General features: G+C 44.6%; 1 long non-coding RNA gene across 1 annotated transcript in view; it reads left to right on the forward strand.

Annotated features, from left to right (window-relative positions):
* Positions 1-18,554: 18,554 nt before the first annotated feature.
* Positions 18,555-19,270, forward strand: part of LOC141584543 (uncharacterized) — a 41,521-nt gene continuing 40,805 nt past the window's right edge. Inside the window, exon 1 of the long non-coding RNA XR_012517617.1 lies at positions 18,555-19,088. This is a non-coding gene — a long non-coding RNA (uncharacterized LOC141584543). The remainder of the gene's footprint in view (positions 19,089-19,270) is intronic.

A 19,270-nucleotide genomic window follows, 5' to 3' on the forward strand; every position in this document is an offset into this window, starting at 1 on the left:
TCTTTTCTATTAATGTTCTAGATGTAGAACATTGGGAAAGGCAGAAGAGGGTGGAGTGGGGGTGACTGAGTTTGTGGTTGGCGTGGCACACCCATAATTCCAGCACTTTGGGAGGCTGAGGCAGGAGGATTGCCTGAGGCTAGGAGTTGGAAACCAGCCTGGTCAGCATAGTGAGACCCCACCTCTCCCAAAAATAAAATAAAAATAGGGGTTTGTGATCTCTAAGGGATGCCAAAAAAGGATCGAACTCCAGATGAGATTGGTTTCCTCTTTTTCTTCACTGCACTTCAGTAACCCTATCTCAAGACCACCTGCAGGGTGATTTTGTCTCTGATATCATAACCTCGTAATCCCTGTACAGACCACACTGGTCTTCTTTGGCTCTCTCTCCCTTGCTTGCCAGATGCCTCTGAAGTCATCATGCTTTTTTTTTTTTTTTTTTTTTGAGACGGAGTTTCGCTCTTGTTACCCAGGCTGGAGTGCAATGGCGCGATCTCGGCTCACGGCAACCTCCGCCTCCTGGGCTCAGGCAATTCTCCTGCCTCAGCCTCCTGAGTAGCTGGGATTACAGGCATGCGCCACCATGCCCAGCTACTTTTTTGTATTTTTAGTAGAGACGGGGTTTCACCATGTTGACCAGGATGGTCTCGATCTCTTGACCTCGTGATCCACCCGCCTCGGCCTCCCAAAGTGCTGGGATTACAGGCGTAAGCCACCGCGCCCAGCCAAGGTTTTCTTATTCCCCAAGTGCATTAGCTGATAACCAATCACCCCTAACCCAACATCACTTCTTTCCTACCTAGCCTAGACTCCAGGTTATACCTATTCAGTTTGTTATTATCAGAGAAACACCACCCTTTCAGCTTAAGCCATTCTTTGTTACATTTTCTGCTACTTGCAGCCAAATAATTTCTGAACCAATGTATCTCATCTCTCTGGTCCATTTGATTTTTCATGTTGCTATGCTGTAGCTGCTTAGAGTTCCCATGTATGTCTTCTTATTATGGACTTCCTACATTCTCAGCAAACTGACACAAGAGCAGAAAATCAAACACCGCATGTTCTCACTCATAGGCAGGTGTTGAACAATGAGAACACATGGACACAGGGAGGGGATCATCACACACTGGGGTCCGTTGGGGGGAAATGGGGGAGGGACGGGGGGGTGGGGAGGTGGGAGGAGATGGCATAGGGAGAAATGACAGATACAGGTGAGGAGAAGGAAGGCAGCAAACCACACTGCCATGTGTGTACCTATGCAACAATCTTGCATGTCCTTCACATGTACCCCAAAACCTAAAATGCAGTAAAAAAAAAAAAAAACTATCAGAGCTGGAAAATCCCTTAGAAATCAGCATCCGGTCTCCTAATTTTTATATAGGGAAAGTAAAACCCACAGAGGGAAAGTAATATGGGAGTTAGTGGGACAGCCAGGCCTGGAACCCACACATCTTGGAGATCAGTCCATTGTTCAGTGCCAGCCATCTCCCTATCTCCTTAACTAGAAATCATAATAAAGGTTGAGGGTGCAAAGAGAATCTCTGCTTTTGCTTGTTGTGGCTGTCATAGATGTACTGAGCACAGCCCTGTGCCGGAGGTTCTGACCATCTTGTGGAAAGACAGATCCTGAAAACACGGGCAGCAGTCTGTCTAGGAGAGTGGAGAGGCCCCAGGCACTGGCTCACAGAGCTTTTCTCTCCACTCCTCTAAATTACTTTCCTAGAGACAGATTCAGCCTCTGCCCAGGCCCCTCCAGCAGCATTCAGGCATGAGCTTAGTGGCCACACTCTTATAGAATCAATGAGCACAAGCCAATTAACTATGAGAGTTACATGCATGCACACACAGACACACACAGACACACACACACATGCACACAAGACATGCTGCTCTCTGCTGCCCATTTATTTTTGTCTCTCTCTCTGTCTTGACCTCTGTTAAGTCCCACTTAAACATTCAATAGCTTACTTTTCTTTCCTCTCTTCTGTCTGTGGGTGTGACATTTTAGCCACAGCACTCACTCTGAACATTGAATATCTTATTAATTTTCTTTCTATAAGCCCCAGTGTCAGAGGCGTTTGGACCAGAGCAACTCCATCTTAAATAGGAGCTGGGTAAAATAAAGCTAAGACCTACTGGGCTACATTCCCAGAGGGTCAGGCATTCTAAGTTACAGGATGAATAGGAGGTCAGCACAAAATACAGGTCAAAAGATCTTGCTAATAAGACAGGTTGCACTAAAGGAGCTGGCTAAAACACACTAAAATCAATATGGTGACAAGAGTGACCTCTGATCATCCTCACTGCTACACTCCCACCAGCACCGTGATAGTTTAAAGATGCCATGGCAGTTACCCTACTTGTCTAAAAAGGGGAGGCATTAATAATCCATCCCTTGTTTAGTATATAATCAAGAAATAACCATACAAAATGGAAACTAGCAGCCTTTGGGGCTGCTCTGTCTATGGAGCAGCTATTCTTTTATTCTTCTACTTTCTTAATAAACTTGCTTTCACTTTATGGACTCCTGGACTTGCCCTGAATTCTTTCTTGTTTGAGATCCAGGAACCTTTTCTTGGGGTCTGAATCAGAACCCCTTTCCTGAAACATAAGCACCAGATTCAGTCATTGAGCATGCTTCTCTCTTCTGTTGGGGAGGCATTCTCTCTGCCTCTTCCTGCCTCTCCCTGCCTCTCCCCTTGCTGCCATTCCTGTCCCAGAACTGACATCCACTCCTCCCAGGGGCCTTTTCTCACCTCTTGGTGCTGCCGGTCACCCTCTAGCATGCCACTTCCTTCTCTATTTGGCCTGGATATTTTATCTTCTTTAGAGTATTTAGAGTATTTATAAATACTTCTTTAGAGTATTTATCTTCTTTAGAGTATTTGAATGATCATGCTGGTTTGTTTACTTGTTTAGTTTCCATTTTCCTTTTTTAAAAAATTATTACTATTTTTTAAAGACAGAGTCTCACTCTATTGCCTAGGCTGGATTGCAGTGATGCAATCATAGTTCACAGTAACCTCCAACTCCTGGGCTTAAGCAATTGTCCTGCCTCAGCCTCCTGAGCAGTTAAGATGACAGACTCAAGCCACCATGCCTGGTTATGTTTAAAAAATTTTTTTTAATAAAGATCAGGTTTTGTTATGTTGCCCAGGGTGGTCTTGAACTCCTGGCCTTAAATGATCCTCCTGACTTTGCCTCTCAAAGCGCTGGAATTATAGGTGTGAGCCGTGGTGCCTGGCCACCATTTTTCTCTTTAGAATGCAGATAATCTCTTTTAGGATAGAAACATCCATTCTGTTAACATCTTCCATTGCTTTCCAGTAACAAATCTGTGCCTGGCTTGAGATAAACATTGAAAAATAATTTCTTGAGCTTTAGTCCTCTGAAGCTGACTGAAGATGGACTTGAAATCATTTGTCAAACTTTAGTCCAATTTAGGTGACTGAAGAGGGACTTGAAATGAGCCTCCCCTGCACCACGGACCATCTGTGCTGTGGATGTAGGCAAACAAAAAACAACATGGACACGCCTCATGCCAGCACTCCATCCTGGGTGGCCAATATGGTGAAGGCCAGTGACGTGGTGACTTCCCTGTACCACCGTCCTTCCCAGTGTCCTTCCCCTCACACTTGATGTAAATCCACAGACTTTCCATCAAGCCTCTGTATCCATCCCAACCTCCCCACTCCCACACCACCCCAGGAGGAAGGAAGATCTCTCTAAAGACTTTACTAGAGGTGCATGCTTTTGCCTGCTAGCTGCTAATCCCACCTTCTCCTGACTCCCCTTGAGCTTTCGGAGAAAGCGTCTCTCCTTCTCCCCTTGATCTGCCTGCATGGCAAAGCTTCAGGCATCAGAGCTCCTGCGATTCTCCTTGAGAGAAGAGAGAGACCACAGCATCTTATGAACTTCCAGAGATGCTGGGATGGATCTCTGACTTGGCTCCCAGCGTCCCCTTGTACTCAATCCAGTCTCCTCAGCTTGAGGTTTGAGGACAGTGTCTCCCCATCACCACACTCCCCTAGCCCTGTTTCACTATGTGCCCACTTCCCATTATTTTTGAACTTTCCTAGAATGTTTCCTGGTCCTGGTCTGTGTGTCCAGCTCCCATGCAAATATCCCCTGCTGACCACCACCTGTAGAGAATTGTACCTGCCTCTTTTTATTCTGGATTTCTCCTCATTCGCAAATTCTTACTCAGAATTCTTCCTGTGGGAGGGCTTTCCTGACTTACTCTCTCTGACTCTCCCTACCTGACTAACTCCATCTGCCCCTCCAACATGTCAATCAGCATACAGCCACCTCCACAGGGTCCAGGTGTGTCCAGATACTAGTAGATATCAGATTTTAGGGCCCCATTTAACCTTTATGCTTGGTGGAATTTTCTTGCAGGTAGGAAAATTTTTCCGTGTCTGGGAGGGCAGTCTGTCTATGTATATTTTTCTTTTTTGCTAATTATTTTTCCCTTTTGTGGTCATCAGAGCAAAGTGTAAATTGGAAGACCATGAATGAGTAATCATGGTCCCAGGTTTCTTCCTTCTTGTCATTCTTGCCAGCCCCAAGGCCACTCACCCTCTCCATGGCCCTGTGGCTGACCAGTTGCAACTTAGATAAACCACCTTGAGTCCATTAGGAATTCTTCTTTTTAAGGTGAAGAAGGACCCTAAAAAATTCTTCTTAGCACAACTTTGCAGGATAAAGAAAGAAGAAGAAGGAGGAGTGGGCAGGAAAGGAAACTGCCTCCAACCTCAGGGGTCTTACGGTTTGTCAGAGAAGGGGAACCAGCCAGCAAACATAAAGGAAAACACTTAAAGAAAGTTGAAGGAAGCAGCTTGGAAGCCCAGAATCTTGGCTTCTCGGTCTTTGTTTCACCCACTATTGACTGTCCTGGCAACTGTCTAGGAATATTTCAGAGTCACTTGGGTAGAGCCCGAGAATGAATCAAACGTCTCTTTTCATAGACCCACTGGGCTGGCTGAGAGTGATGATGGTCATTCTGTCCGTTCCCTTGCCCCTAGGCCAGACCACATCAATTCAGCCTCTCCAGTCAGGGGTATCTCCTGTTTCCAAACCTCACTAGAGACAGATCCTACCCGGCTCTGTCTGCTCTTCCTGCCCCTGTGGTTTTGAGCCTTGGTAATGAGCGGCAGAGACAGCTGCATTCCTTGGACAGCCCCTTCGCCCTGCATATTTGTCAAGCACTCAGGAAGGGAGCTCAAGGGGCTCTAGAGGCAAAGTCTTGTGTGAGGCTGCCCAGCCGTACTCAGCTTTTTCCACTGGGCCTCCTAACTGTAATCTGTCTGTACTCCAAGGTGGGGAGGTGGTTCCCATTTACAAGGGGATGAATGCTGGTGTTTGACTTATTGCTGTATTAGGGCCCAGAAGCTGTGGCAGAAAAAAACATCTCTTTAATTCGGAAAAGAAAATAAAAAAGACCAACTTTGAATTCCACCTGCCTCCTCAGTCTTCAGCACCACTTCCTTGTGTATCCTGCTTTTCTTACCTCTCCACGTGGGATGACAGCCCACCAGGACAGGTCTCACTGACAGCCCTGTCTCTGCTGGGGTTCCCACAGTTCTGTGTTACCCTGCCGGATGAAAGGCTGTCTGCTGATATTGCTCAGTGCTGAGAACCGAGGCTCTAATGGGATGAAGAAGTGGTCTTGGGTGAAAGGGTCACACCAAATGAGTGTTGGCTGAGGCTGAGATTTATGTATTTTTAAAAACAGATACCTCTGTCAACTCGTCTAAATGTTTTTCCTATAGAAAATCCCATTTCTTCTAGACCACTTCGGCTTTTTCCATTCTTCAGAGTGACCTTGTAGTGTTTGGTGGTCAACTGTGCAGCCACTGATGGCACCCAAGAAGCAATGAACACCACACATGCTGTTTTCTCTGTTGGGACATGCTCTCCATCCCAGGCCCTGCACCACACACTCATCCCTTGGAGCCTTCAGGTTTTAGTTCAGCCCAGGTAGCTGCTCCTCTTACATGCTGCCTCTGAAGTTTCAGGAGAAGGGAACTGGGAGAAAGTGATCACACAGAGACCAAGAAGGGAGGAGGCTTTAGGCATATAGTAATCTCTATATAAGTGGTTGCTATTATTATTTGCTATTCTGAGTAAAAAAACAAAAATCAGAGCGATAAGCTAACTTGAAAAAGTTCCCAGCTACTAAATGGTAGAGCTAGGCCTCAAATCCAGAATTAATCAACTCTAAATTCAAGTACTTAATTGCTATACTATTCTGCCTCCCCAGGAGACATAAAAAATATAGAGACATCAGAAAACAGGAAACATCAGTTACTGGGGAGAAAACTCTCCTGCATTTGAGACGTGAATCAGAAATACAGGGACAAAAACTTTCTGTCAGAAATCTGGAGTTTCCCTTACACGGTAGCAGACAGAGCTGTGAGTCTACCCATCAGTGCATTTCCCCTTTCTTCCCTTTTAAAAGGCCTACTGATTGATTGAGACCTCTGCCTTCCTCTGTGAAGCTGTGAACTTCTGGTGAGATGGAGCCCCGTCTTCAACTCCAGAACTGTATTTATGGTTGATGGGAGTCAATAGTGGTCCTGTTCTTCTTGACGGAAATTGGTTTGGGCATAGGCAATAAGATGTGAGAGAAGCCTTATCCCATGGAGGGGTTCTCGTGAAAGGTGTATTCACATGCAAACAGATGAGCTCTCTGTTCTGTTGGATGCTGTGGTGTCTGGGTGTCTTGGTCTTTTGTGCTTCTATAACAAAATACCGTCAACTAAGTAGCTTATGAAACACAGAAATTTATTTCTCACGTTTCTGGAATCTAGGAAGTCTATGATCAAGGTACCGGAAGAGTCAATGTCTGGTGAGAGCCGGCTTCCTGATTCACAGATGGTGCTTCTCACTGTGTCCTCATATGGTGGAAGGGGCATGACAGGTCTCTGGGACCTCTTTTTTAAAGGTACCAATCTCAGTCTTGAAGGCTCCAACCTCATGACCTCACCTCTTCCCAAAGTCTCCACCTTTTCATATGATCACATTAGTGGTTAGGTTTTAACATAGAAATTTTGGGGGGACATAAACACTCAGATCATAGCAATGGGTAAGACTATGGTAGTCACCTTTCACCAAGAGGTTAGCTAACCCACAGACAAGCCCATCCACGAGGGTGCTAGAGCAGGAAGACAGAAAGAACCGGGGCCTTGTTGGTGTCTGTGAGCTCTGAATTCACCAGCTTCAGAACCGTCCTACCCATAGACTTTAGTTTTGGGAGATAATGTTTTCTTAATTGCTCAAGCCAGTTGAGATATATTCTATTACTTGCAGCCAGAACCATCCAAACCGTTCAACCACAAATCAAAGTCTTGCGTCAGAGGAGAGAAAGAAATAGTGCTGCGGTACCTTTAGGTGTGTGCCTCGATGCACGGCCCTAGATCTGTGGGTTTGTTTCAGAGAACGAGGATGGGTTACGGCCCTGCAGGGTTACCACAGAAGCTGGTTTCTCATGTTGTGCTGGAAAAGGCCATTCTGGGAGCTGGGTCACCAGCTCCTGGAGAAGCAGGAGCCCTTTAAAACAGAGGAGCTCCCGTAACAACCAAACAAGCAGGATTCCAAGAGAGAAGATAACAATAATCCTGGAACGTCTTCCTACTCAGATTAGATGCATGAAGGTAATAAAAACCACCCAAAAGAAACTGTAAAAAGAGGCCTTGGAAAGCGCATTCAAGAGGGTGAAAAGGAAGAACAGAAGGAATCCGTGGAAAGAAAATCTTCCAAGCCGAATGACGGTCCAAAAATAAGGAGACCAAAGTTCAAAAAAGTAATTTAAACCAAATAAGGCAGGGAAGGCCTAGCCAGCAAGGGGAGGGCTCACTCTGTAGGGAGCAGGCGAGCAGAAGGGATGGAGCTGAGCAGAGTTCAGTTCAGGACAGCGCATGGGTCAGAGGGAACTGAGGATTGCGCCCACTGCCCAGGTCAGCAGTGGGGGGCAGCACCAGATGACATGCCTTCTTACCTCCCCTGCCCCAGGGGCCCTGGGGCATTGCTGCCTCCCTCACCAGTGACAGGCTGCTTGAAGTTGCAGAGCACATCCATCTGGGTGGGCTTGTCACCACTGCAACAGAGAGCCTGCGGGACCAGGCAAATGAAGAAAGCCATACTTGCTTGTCGCCAAGCTTCTTTTCAGGCTCTATTTTATATTTATATAAAGACCTCCAGGGCCATACTCTGAGCCAGGGATGATGGATGCTATGCTCATTAACCATCCGCTCAGTTTGTGGACTTCTTCTTGCTGAGTCTCTAAGTCCAGCTTCTGCCAGTTTCGTAGTGTCAGAGCCCTCACAGGGTTCATTTGTGCATTCTGCCTGTGGATATGTGTGTGAACATGTACCCAGATTTTTAAAAAGCTTCCTATGTATCTTTTCTATTTATCACATACCCTTCTCCAAACTTAAAACTCTGCACCTTCTACCACAACTTTTAGAGTGACGGTGCTGAGTTACAACTTGTTTTCACAGGAATCAAGCATTTAAAGAGGTACTAAAGTGAACATGAAGAATTTAAATTCTAGGTAAACAGATCTCAAAAGCTGTCTCTTCTTTGTGCTTTCCTCAATTATGACATCTGATATGTGTCCTTATAACAGAGGACAAACTGAACTGTGTGTCATAGCCACCAATTGATTCACTGCACCACTGGTCCCCAGTGGCCTTTGGGGACAATGTGGTGTCTTTTTCTTCACTCGGGTCCCTCTCTAGGGCACCTATGAATTCCTAGGTCCACTGTTCACCCCAGGCAGGCCGTGGAGTGCGAGCAGTGCTGCTGGAAGCTTGCCTAGCTGGTCATTTTCCTGCTCCACTGCTAAACTTTCCGTCCTCACTCAGGCCATGCTGAATATGGCTCTGTATGGGGCTCTTCCAAGATGCTCCCAGTCTCCCCAAAGCTGTGTTTGGGAAACAGTGTCGCTGGTCACCTCCCCCAAATATTCTCAGGCTCCTTCCATATCTACCTAGAAATTTCCACTATGCCTCCTTCTGATCTTGGGGTTCACCACAGGAGTGGGGAAATAGAACATGTAAGTCACATCTCTCTGCTGTATTTCTGTCTTTCTCTCCTGCTCACAGCCCCTTTGGGACACACAGGTAGGTTCCCTGTCCACCCTGATCTTCAGAGTGGGGTGTGTGCACAACATTCCTTTAGTCTCTTCCCGCCTGGCGTGTGATTTGCCCGTCCCTATTTCCTGAGACATGAAGGCAAACAGGGGACAAGGAATGAGGACTTGTTTTCACAGACAAGTGAACATGACTTTTGAAGTAGTTAGAAAAAACCCAGAAATCACATTAGCATACACAGGCTCTTGAGGCTGGCTGGGAGCCCTGTACAAAAAAAAAAAAAAAAAAAAAAAAAAAAAAAAAAAAAAAAAGAGTTTAATAACTCCTAATAACTACTTTGTGGCTGAGAAGGGAAGAGAAGAGAGGATTTTCAAGAGCATAGGGGTAACAACTCTACAGGTTCTGCAAGTTTTTCTCTCTGAAAAAGGGGACTCTTGACTTTTCCTGCTTTCTTTAAATTTCAAAACAGCACACACACTTTCATCTCTTACTATTTCTCGTGGTGCCACAGGGTGTTCTTAGGAGCAGTAGCACCTTGGATTAATTTCTTGCCATCATATGATCCAGATGGTATAATGAAGATGCCCCAGGAAAGACCCTCCTATTTTTTCCTAATTCAGAAAAACCAAAAGAATAATATATACACACACATCCCCTGCTTATATTTAAAATGTTCCCTTTTAGTCACGTAGGCTTCAGATAGCGTATCTCACAGTTGAAGTTGAAAACCATTTTGTTCCTCCTCTCCATCCTGATCTTGCTTCTTTCTCTCCAGTGATGATCACTGTCAATAATTTGATACATATTATTCCAGTCCATGTTTTTATTAGCTTATTATAGATTTTATGTATCAGTAGATGGTATTGCTTTGTAGTTTTATGATTTTTGCTGAATGATATACTGCATGAATTGTTTTGCAATTTTTTTCAGTAAACATTATGTTTTTGAACTGTATAATATATTTTCATGCATATAAATACAGTCCTTTCATTTTTTTTTTGTTCGTTTTGTTTTGAGATGAAGTCTTGCTCTGTCTCCCAGGCTGGAGTGCAGTGATGTGGTCTCAGCTCACTGCAACCTCCGCCTCCCAGGTTCAAGTGATTCACCTGCCTCAGCTTTCCGAGTAGCTCGGACTATGGGCATGCACCACCATGCCCAGCTAATTTTTGTATTTTTAGTAGAGAGGGGGTTTCATCAGGTTGGCCAGGCTGGTTTTGAACTTCTTACCTCTAGTGATCCACCTGCCTTGACCTCCCAGAGTGCCAGAATTTCAAGCATGAGCTACTGTGTCTGGCCAGTCCTTTCATTTTAAACTGCATTCAAGTGCTCAATGTGTGAATACAAATATTTATTAATGAGCATCTATTCATTCCTCACTAAAAAATATTCAAACCCTTTTCAATCTTTTCGCCCAGTGTTTTATTTTTAATAATAAGAATAATTGGTTCAACCTAATACTTCAATGTCAGCCCAAATTGGCCAGAAGACATTGTTGGCCTGAGAGCAGCCTGTCTTCCAGTTGACACTGAACTGCTGTCAACCAGCAGATAGTTGAGAGTCCACATGTGCCCCAAACAGCTGCAGACTGTATGTCCCTGGGCCTCTCTGATTCAATTCCCATCTCTGAAAAATGGGATCATAACTTTCTGTCTCCTTGGGCTGTATGAGGGACTGGTGTTGTGGAGCACGTACCACAGTGACAAGAAGACAATAAGTCCTCTGTTCATGGTAGCACATACAGTATTTAACGTACTAGCCTGGGAGAGACCTAGAGTCCAGCTCCTGACTCCCTGATCCATTGTTTTTCAGACACTCCCTGCCTGTGTCACCACTGTTGGTAAGACCATTTCTGTAAGAGTTAAATCATCTGGAAGACAGAATTCCAACCACAGGAGGCAGAGGCAGTAGGCTGACGAGTTAAATGGCAGCCTCACAACCCCAAGGGCTGTCAGGACTCCCAGCTTCTGCTCGCCAGCAGCTGTCTGTACTCTGGATTGTTTTGAGCGAGTCTTTGCAGGGCTTGCTTGGGCCTGCCAAGTTCAGCTGCCTGCAGAAGTGCAGCTCAGAGCCGTCGCTACAGGCCTAGTTCTCTCACAGGTCCGGCCAATCAGAGCTCTGTTGCCAGGCAGAGCCTCTCTCTCTCCCGCTCTGGTCACCGTCAGCATAGCTGTCCAGACACCCCTTTGCAATTTTGGTTTGAATTCATTTTTTTTTTTTTAAAGCACCTGATATGCACTTTTCTTCTTCTTCTTCTCCTTCTAGTCCTCTATTCAACCTCTCCCAAGGCCCTACTTCCAAGACAGACAGGAATGGAACTCAGAATCACCAACAAAGAAACCTCGGTCCAAGACAGAAAACGATCTTTACAAAGACCCTCATTTCATGATTGCCAGTGCTGAGACAATCTGCTCTGGAGGGTATTTGCAGAAACTGATTAAAAGATAGTACCATCACCACATACTTAACTTCCCACTCTTTTCCTTCTGTTTCTAGGAGTAGAGAAACCAACAAAACCAACAGGAGAGAGATGGTCAGTTTCTAACAACTAGTCCCACCTTTCGCACTGGCCCAGCCACAAAGCCGCTGTGAAAGTACAATTCGACACCAATCATCAGGAGAGTGGGGCTGGAAGACCCTGCCTTTCCCCTCTCACAGCCTATTTGCTCATCTTCTTTCTTCCCCACTCCTCTCTGATAGGAGAAAGGAAGAACGCAAGGCAAGCACATTCTCGAGCAGGAGCTGCAAACGCCCAGGCTCATGACTACTCTGGAGCACACTGGAAGGGGGGAAATGGAGGAGGGAAGATTGAGGGACCAAGATGGTACAATAAAATGCTGTGGATGGAAGGGCCAGTTCTCCTGGGGTAGGAAGGATGAGGGGTCAAGGGAGTTTGGGATGCCAAAGAAACAGGAGAAGGATCAAAAGTTTAATAAGCAACCTTGACCTATCCTATGGCACATCCTAAAATGTTAGGAGAGATGTGAGTACAGGTTGGAATTCCTGTATACCCATGCTGTTTTGAATTCAGTACTGCTTTGGTACTGAAACATGCCCCACAGTTTTCTACACATTATGCTTACGACTCCACTTGTAAAGCAGTTTTCTGAGAACATATGTGAGTAGATCAATGCCATTAAAATGGGTTTATTTTTTTCCAGGTCACAATGGTGTAGGGTAGATTGTGGTGGGAGGACTAATTGTCTAAAAATCTGGCAAAAGCGAATTATTAAATTGTTATTGCTAAAAGAAAGAGGGAATTGGGCAGAAAGCCAGCCTACTTTACTTCAAATGGATTTTTCTCTGGAGATCTGATCCTCTCAGTCTCTTCCTTAACCTCTCCTTCTCTTTCCCGTTTCTAGAAGGCTGTTCAGGTGGAGGGGGAGTCTTAGTGTTACACAGATAGCAAGCACAATGCAAAAGTGTTGAAGCAGGAGTGTAAAGAATAATTTAAACAACCGGTGAGTTCTAGTTTTATTTTTGAAGAACATAGCTTAAAAAACAGATGTAAAATATAAGCCATGGTCCTAAAAGCCAGGGTCCAAAATAAATGAGTTAAAAAATTTATGATTCCCATATCTTAAAGTTTTGCAACTCCTCCCCCAGCCCCAACCAAAAAGAATCCTTTTAGGAATGAATACTTCATGTGTTAAAGCAACATTTTTTATATTAGGAATTTTTTAAGATTCATAATAATCTTTTTCTTAGTCTAAATTCAGGCAAACTTAATGCTTTTGATTTTAAAAAGTCTAAAGAACATATCATTTTTGGAAAATTATGCCTGTTTGTATACATTGAGAGGTCACAGAATGATTCTTACATAAAAGTATAAGGGTTGGCTTAATAGTGGAGTGATTTAAAAAAAAACTGTTTTGTACTTTTCAGTTTGAATAATTTTAAAAACAAAACTGTCTATTGTTTTCTACAGATAGAGCATAACTTTTTTTTTTTTTTAAAGGAAAAGAAATTAGACGGTCAGTCGCTTGAGAAGTAACTGAAGCCAATTATTAGGTTGGTGCAAAAGTAATGGTGTTTTTTGCCATTAAGAGGAATGACAAAAAATTGCAAATTACTTTTGCACCAACCTAATACTTTTTCCTGCAGATGAGATTTCCTCTGTGTGTGTGTGTGTGTGTGTGTGTGTGTGTGTGTGTGTGTGTCTGTGTGTGTGTGTGTGAGAGAGAGAGAGAGAAAGAGAGCAGTGCCTCAGTACATCTGTTCTCGGACGATAATTTGTGATATCTGAGTTCCAAGGAATGAGGACCAGACAAAAGGGGCAGAAGCAGTTAAGAGGAAAAATGAGGACCAGGAAAACTGGCCATGACTCAGCAAAAACACAGTGCTATTTTCAGAAACCAACGCCTCAGACATTACGAAGTTGACCATACCCCTTGCTTCGGAATAGAATTGTCCTGGCCCTCCCCAGTTCAGGTGGGTTCCAGCCTAGGCTACGTAAGCATTGAGAATGAGGAGTGAGGAGGCAGGTGGGTGAATTACCCCTCGAGGTACAAGCAGGGAACAAGTACCCCATCTGTGGCTGATTGAACTGGGGAAGACCAGAGGCCAGAAGGTGTTCTCAATAGCCAGCATTTCTCAGAAACACAGTGGAAGTCTCCCAGACAAAGCAGACAGGTTGGCATCCCTTGCTTGAGAGTCAGTAAGAAGAAAAGGAGTGAGTCAGGCCTAGCCAACGTACCAGGGACAGTGGTGAAATTTCGAGAATCTAGAGGGTCAGCCAGCTGTGCTTCCCACAGCAGCTTTCAATGACTGCCCTAAAAAGCTGGCATACACCTGGCTGCCAGACCATAAAGGGACATATCTAGAGTGCCTGATTTCCCCTAAATTCTCTGTCTCATGCCAGCTCCTAAGTTATTGTAGGGATCTGTACAGGTCTGGCCCCTCCACATGGGTCCTGGGACCCTTTGGAAATCCATTCTTGTGATTGGCATCTTATGTTACCTTCTCCTTGCTCTGCTGCTGGGTGATGGGTGACGCCTACCAACACCATATCTCATGTCACCGAGTGCTCAGATTCAAAACTAAAATCCAGTTCCTACTAACTCACTAGATCACTAGCCCTCCTCTTTTACTTCAATTTCTCAACCTACAAAGAAAAGAAGAAACAATACTTATGAACAAAAGATTGATAAACAGAGGAGAAAGTTCCTGGCATTGGGCTGGGGGCACAGCAGGAAATTGTGGCCACACAAACGACCCTCCACGACCAGAGAGTTATGTATCATGACCCTTGAGTCAAGCAACCTTAATGCAATACCAGGGTCTTAAAGGGCTGGATCTCTCTTGCCCTCTGGTAGGTCAGTTCTTAGCTGTAGTGTAATTTTACAGATGGAAAATTCCAGAGAGCAGTGACTTGCTCTTTGTTACACAGTGAGGCATAAATACAATGCACAGTAGCGACATAGGCCTAGTCCTAATGATTTGACATCCTAAGACCTTTCCTTTATCGTCTGAGGTGGCTTAGCTGAGTGTCCAGCACGTTATTACGGTGGGAATCCGGGACAGCAGACCTCATTGCCTCAACTCTGTCTCAGTTACACTAAGCTTTCCTACACTCTTACCTGAGTTTTGAGATGTGAAGGTGAAAGACACATTTGCTTGACATTGTACCCGAGACAGAAGGTAGAAATTCATCATGCTTGTGCCCCCCAGGTCTCAGCGTGTCTGATCTGTTTTCCTCTGGGCCCAGGCTCCTCTCAGGGCCACTTTGTTTCTTCTACGTGAAATTTCAACCCAGCCTCTTTATATATCTCAGCAGTGATTTAGCGGACGGTCTAGCTGATGAATTTTGTTCCATCACAAAATGAGTTTCCTGCCAGGGTAGAGGGAGAGATTATATAGACAGGCATATGTTTACACAAACAAAAGGCATGTGGAAGGATGATGTGGCGGCACTTTCAAGATGGCAGGATCTGCCTCCAGGCCATGGTAGCTTTTGCCCACAGCCCAGAGACGCCACTCCTATGCTGTGAAAATAAAGGCATTACCTGGTCTCCTTGACACCACCTGAGTGATCCATGAATGAATGTTCTCTCCTCACTACAGGTGAACTTGGTCAGGACAAGAATTTCCCAAGGCTGACTCCAATTCCTTGGTGCTACCCGACTTTACTCTGTACTGTTATATAAAGCCGTTTAGCCAGGCCCCTCCTTCACACATTCCACATCCCTGAACAAGAACTCAAATTCTGGTTAGCTGCCACCCCTCCCAATTCAGTTTTACTTCATGTGCAGTTGTGTGCTGAAGTAGACTGTGTCCTGTAGAAATGAGCAGGGTAAGGAAGGAGATGCAGAAGGAATCGCTTTGCACACTTTGGACCAGGTCTGTGCTGAAGTCATATGGATGAACTGACATGCCCCAAACTAGGCAAAGAAATCCACCTCTTAAACTCAGCCAAGAGCCTGTTTACAGAGGGCTTGATTATTTATAATTTCCATGTCAGTGCTTCTCAAATGTTCCCTGTTCCTCTCTTGCTTTGGCTTTACTAAATTGAGGTGAGCTCTGTGGTTATTGTCCCTGATATATCAATGTGAAAAGAGAGCCTTTAGGGATTAGACTGTAGACAAGTTCCCAAGGGACTGAGGGGTGGAGGCAGAGTAAGCATCCTGCTTTCCCAGCTTCTTTCCTCTTGACTCCACTGCCTTACAGCAAGGTGTCTCCAGAAGCCATGGTCACCTCCTTTTTGTGAGACAAACATGAATCTCTCTTGGCCTATTGCTGCCAAGGAAAGCAGAATATAAAAAGACATGTCTTCTGCCTTGCCAGATGGCTCCGGGGTAAAATTCTTCCCCAAACTAAGTGTTAGAGTCCAGTCAACTGTTTCAGGGAGGGCAAGAAGTAACCTGGAGAAGTATTTAATCCTCTTTCTTCTCCGAGATTCCATGACATTGAAGCTTGTTGTAGGCAGGCCCTGCCAAGGCAGAAAAGACCATTGAGCTGAAATCAAGAGAATGGGTCCTTGGCAGGGCTGACCCTTTTAAGAATGAAGATCGTATGCTGGAGAAATCCTGCCAGTCATTGGCAGTCTGAAGGTCTGAGGTTTCAGACTGGGCTCTCTCATTTTTCATACCTCCTGAAGAGCTGGCTGCATAAGGCATGAAATAAGCTGAAGAATCATGAGCACCATCCAACCCATCTGGGAACCCACAGTGGAAAACTATGGGAGTAATATATTGAGACGGCCCTGGCTTTTTAAGACCAATGCATACTTGTGTGCTTCTCTGCATACTTTGTAGAACTTTTCATTATGAAGAAATGAACAGGTAGCAAGAAGAATGGCTACTCATTCTTCACATGCTTTGGAGAAGCCAGAACTTGGGAAAGCCAATGAAAGGGATGGTAGGAGCAACTAAGGAAAATCGCTCTCAAGAGAAGCATGAAGGAGCCGCACGTTTGGTCTCAAACCCTGTTATACTGAATGCTTGGGTATTTTGTGCTGGGTTTCCGTGATAGAGTTAGCATTAGGACCCTCGAATGAATTCCTGGGACACGCTTTATGCTCCTACTTGACACCAAATACTAGAAAGGTAAAATAAAATAAAATAAAATAAAAATGAACAAGGCATGGCTTTTTACCTAAGATATGTTTTGCTTGAGCAATCAAAGCTTTGAAAGCACAGAGACTTCTATTTAGATGTTTGTTTTAACTGTTTTCTTTCCATGCTCTTTTTCCTCTCTTCTCTCTTCCTCTCCTCTTTTCTTTTCTGCAAAGCTCTGAGTCTTCTAAATACGAGACAGTCCAAGTCATTGTGATTTAATAGATACTGAAAGAGCAGCATCATTATGGAAGAGACACAGCTGCACACCAGACCCTCAATGCAGGACACTACGAGGGCTACATGGAACGTTGGGAAAATCTCTGAGCGGAGGCTGGTTCTAGAGGCATTTGCTCTGAGTTGTAACTGGGAACACTGACTTTGCTTCAGGAGACTCACAACTTCATATTGGGACATCCAGGAGAACAAATCAGAGCAAATATGTTAGAAATTTTTCTGCCTCCTCTTGACTGGGAAAAAGCGAAAGGACTGAGAGCCTGGCTAAGCATATGTGGGCTCCATGGACCTTAGATTCTGCATGAGCTGTTCTTGACTCCCACACCCCTATTCCAGGTTCTACCCCCCATCCCACTGGCCACTCCTCAGTTTCCCCATTTCTTTTTTCTCTCTCTGCCTCTCAAGCATTCATCTCTTTCAGGTGCTCTGTTCCCCACTCTCTTTTACAAATTCTTTCTCAAAGACCTCATCCATTCCCATGGCTTGGATTGTCACCCACAGTACATGTTGTCTCTCAGATCAAAACCTCTCTCCTGGGTTTTAACCCTAATTGATTATTGGAGTTGCAACTGAATTTCCTTCTAAAATAAAATACACAGTCTCAAACTCTTGACCTGTTTCCTCTCTGGTATCTCCCATCTTAATACATGTCACCAAGATGTACCCAGTCTCCCACGCTAGAAATCAAGGAACATCCTGGACTCTGTCCCTTTTATCGCCCTCCTTAAAAGTCACTAATACTATTGATCATGGTTTCTAAAAGTAAATAGAAACCAGCACCTTGGCCTTCTGACCTGTGTCTTCCATTCTTCAGGCCTGTTCATTTCTGTCTGCAACCATAGCAATAGCTCCTAACCATCGAGTGATCCTCACATCATGAGACTGTGAATGAATTCCTTCACCTGTCTGTGCTATTTCTTCATCTAAAATAGGAGGACCACATCTCCTATTTTATTGGACCACATCTCTGAGAATTTCCAGCTCTGACATTCTTTAACTTGTTAGCCTGTGTATATCATAGACCGTAAAGGGAAAAGCTGAGTTTTCTGTCATTTCACTTATTCCTTCTTCCCAACAGCTTTTAAAATTCTTCTTCCTCTATTTTTCTTTTGATTGAAATGTGGCAGCCCAAGAACCCAAGCAATGATAGGATTTCTCAGATATTCCCAAGGGAGGCAATCCCATGTCCTTTCCTTCTGATGTCACATCAAGTAAGGGGGTTGCCTGGAGCCAGGGCTTAAACAGAGTAGGTGTTGTTCTCATTGTTATTATCCCTGTTATTGTTTTGAGGATACCACTCCACAGCTATGCAGATGTAGATACTCAGGTGGAAAGTTATAAGACAACTTCCCCCTTTGAAGTGATCAGAGGGTGCATATGAACACCTTGTCACCACTCCGTCCCCACCACTGTCTCTTCAGCTAAGACTCTAGTTTAATGAGGTGGCTCCTGAGGCTTGGAGTTTCTTTAAAGATCGGGTCTCCTTTGGTGTTGATTTAGAAGCTCCATTGAGTGCAGCAAGGGGAGTGGTGAAATGGCACCTTTGCTGGGAGCTGGGAAACTCACCATAGGCTTTGAAGTAACACTGTCCTCTGTAAGCATGAGGAGTCGCCATTCTTTCTGACTTTCCACTGACTGGGAGATGATAGGGAAGAGCTAAGACTTCCATTCTCTAGTCCCCTGAAGTTGGTATTTTGCCTCATGTTGTGTGGGAAGTGGACAGTTTGTCTTCCGTGTCTCCCACCACTTTTCTTTGTATGAAAAAAGATCCTTGAGAAATGGCTTTTTTTTTTTTTTCTTTTATACAAATCATCTTCCTAGAATTCGAAGGCTGCTAGAGAAGGGAGAGAAACATGCAAGTACATCCCAGGCTGATTGTTCTTGAAATACCTGGAAAGAAGCTGGCAAAGACTATCCGAGGGATGCTAAGACATCTCCGAACTTATAAAACGGTGGAATGTGAATAGGAATTTGAAGTTGTCCATACTCTCCTCAGCTATACCCTGTCATTTTAAGGTGTAAAAAGTAAGATTTTCAGCAAATTGTCATAGATACAAAGTATCTGGCTGCCTGATACTGTGTACTGTCCCTTACTGTCTGCTTCTTAATTGTGTGTGAATTTCCTTATTCTCCAGAGCCGAGGAGCATCAACATTTGGCTTCAGAAATGTTGCTAAATCGTGAATAAACAAGAATGAACAAACAAGGTAACATTCAAAATCTCTTACTCCTACACCCAGTTGCAATGCTTGTATTAAACCCTGGGATCCAGGCTGCTTTGGTGCTATTTAACTTTCTCTTCGCAAAGAGAGGAGAAAACGTGAAGGTATCAGACATTTCCCATCCTACCAAGGCCCCATGCATACTCTTGAAAGATGAGAGGTTTTCA

Source organism: Saimiri boliviensis, chromosome 5, assembly GCF_048565385.1.
Source record: "Saimiri boliviensis isolate mSaiBol1 chromosome 5, mSaiBol1.pri, whole genome shotgun sequence".
NCBI classification, from domain to species: Eukaryota; Metazoa; Chordata; class Mammalia; order Primates; family Cebidae; genus Saimiri; species Saimiri boliviensis.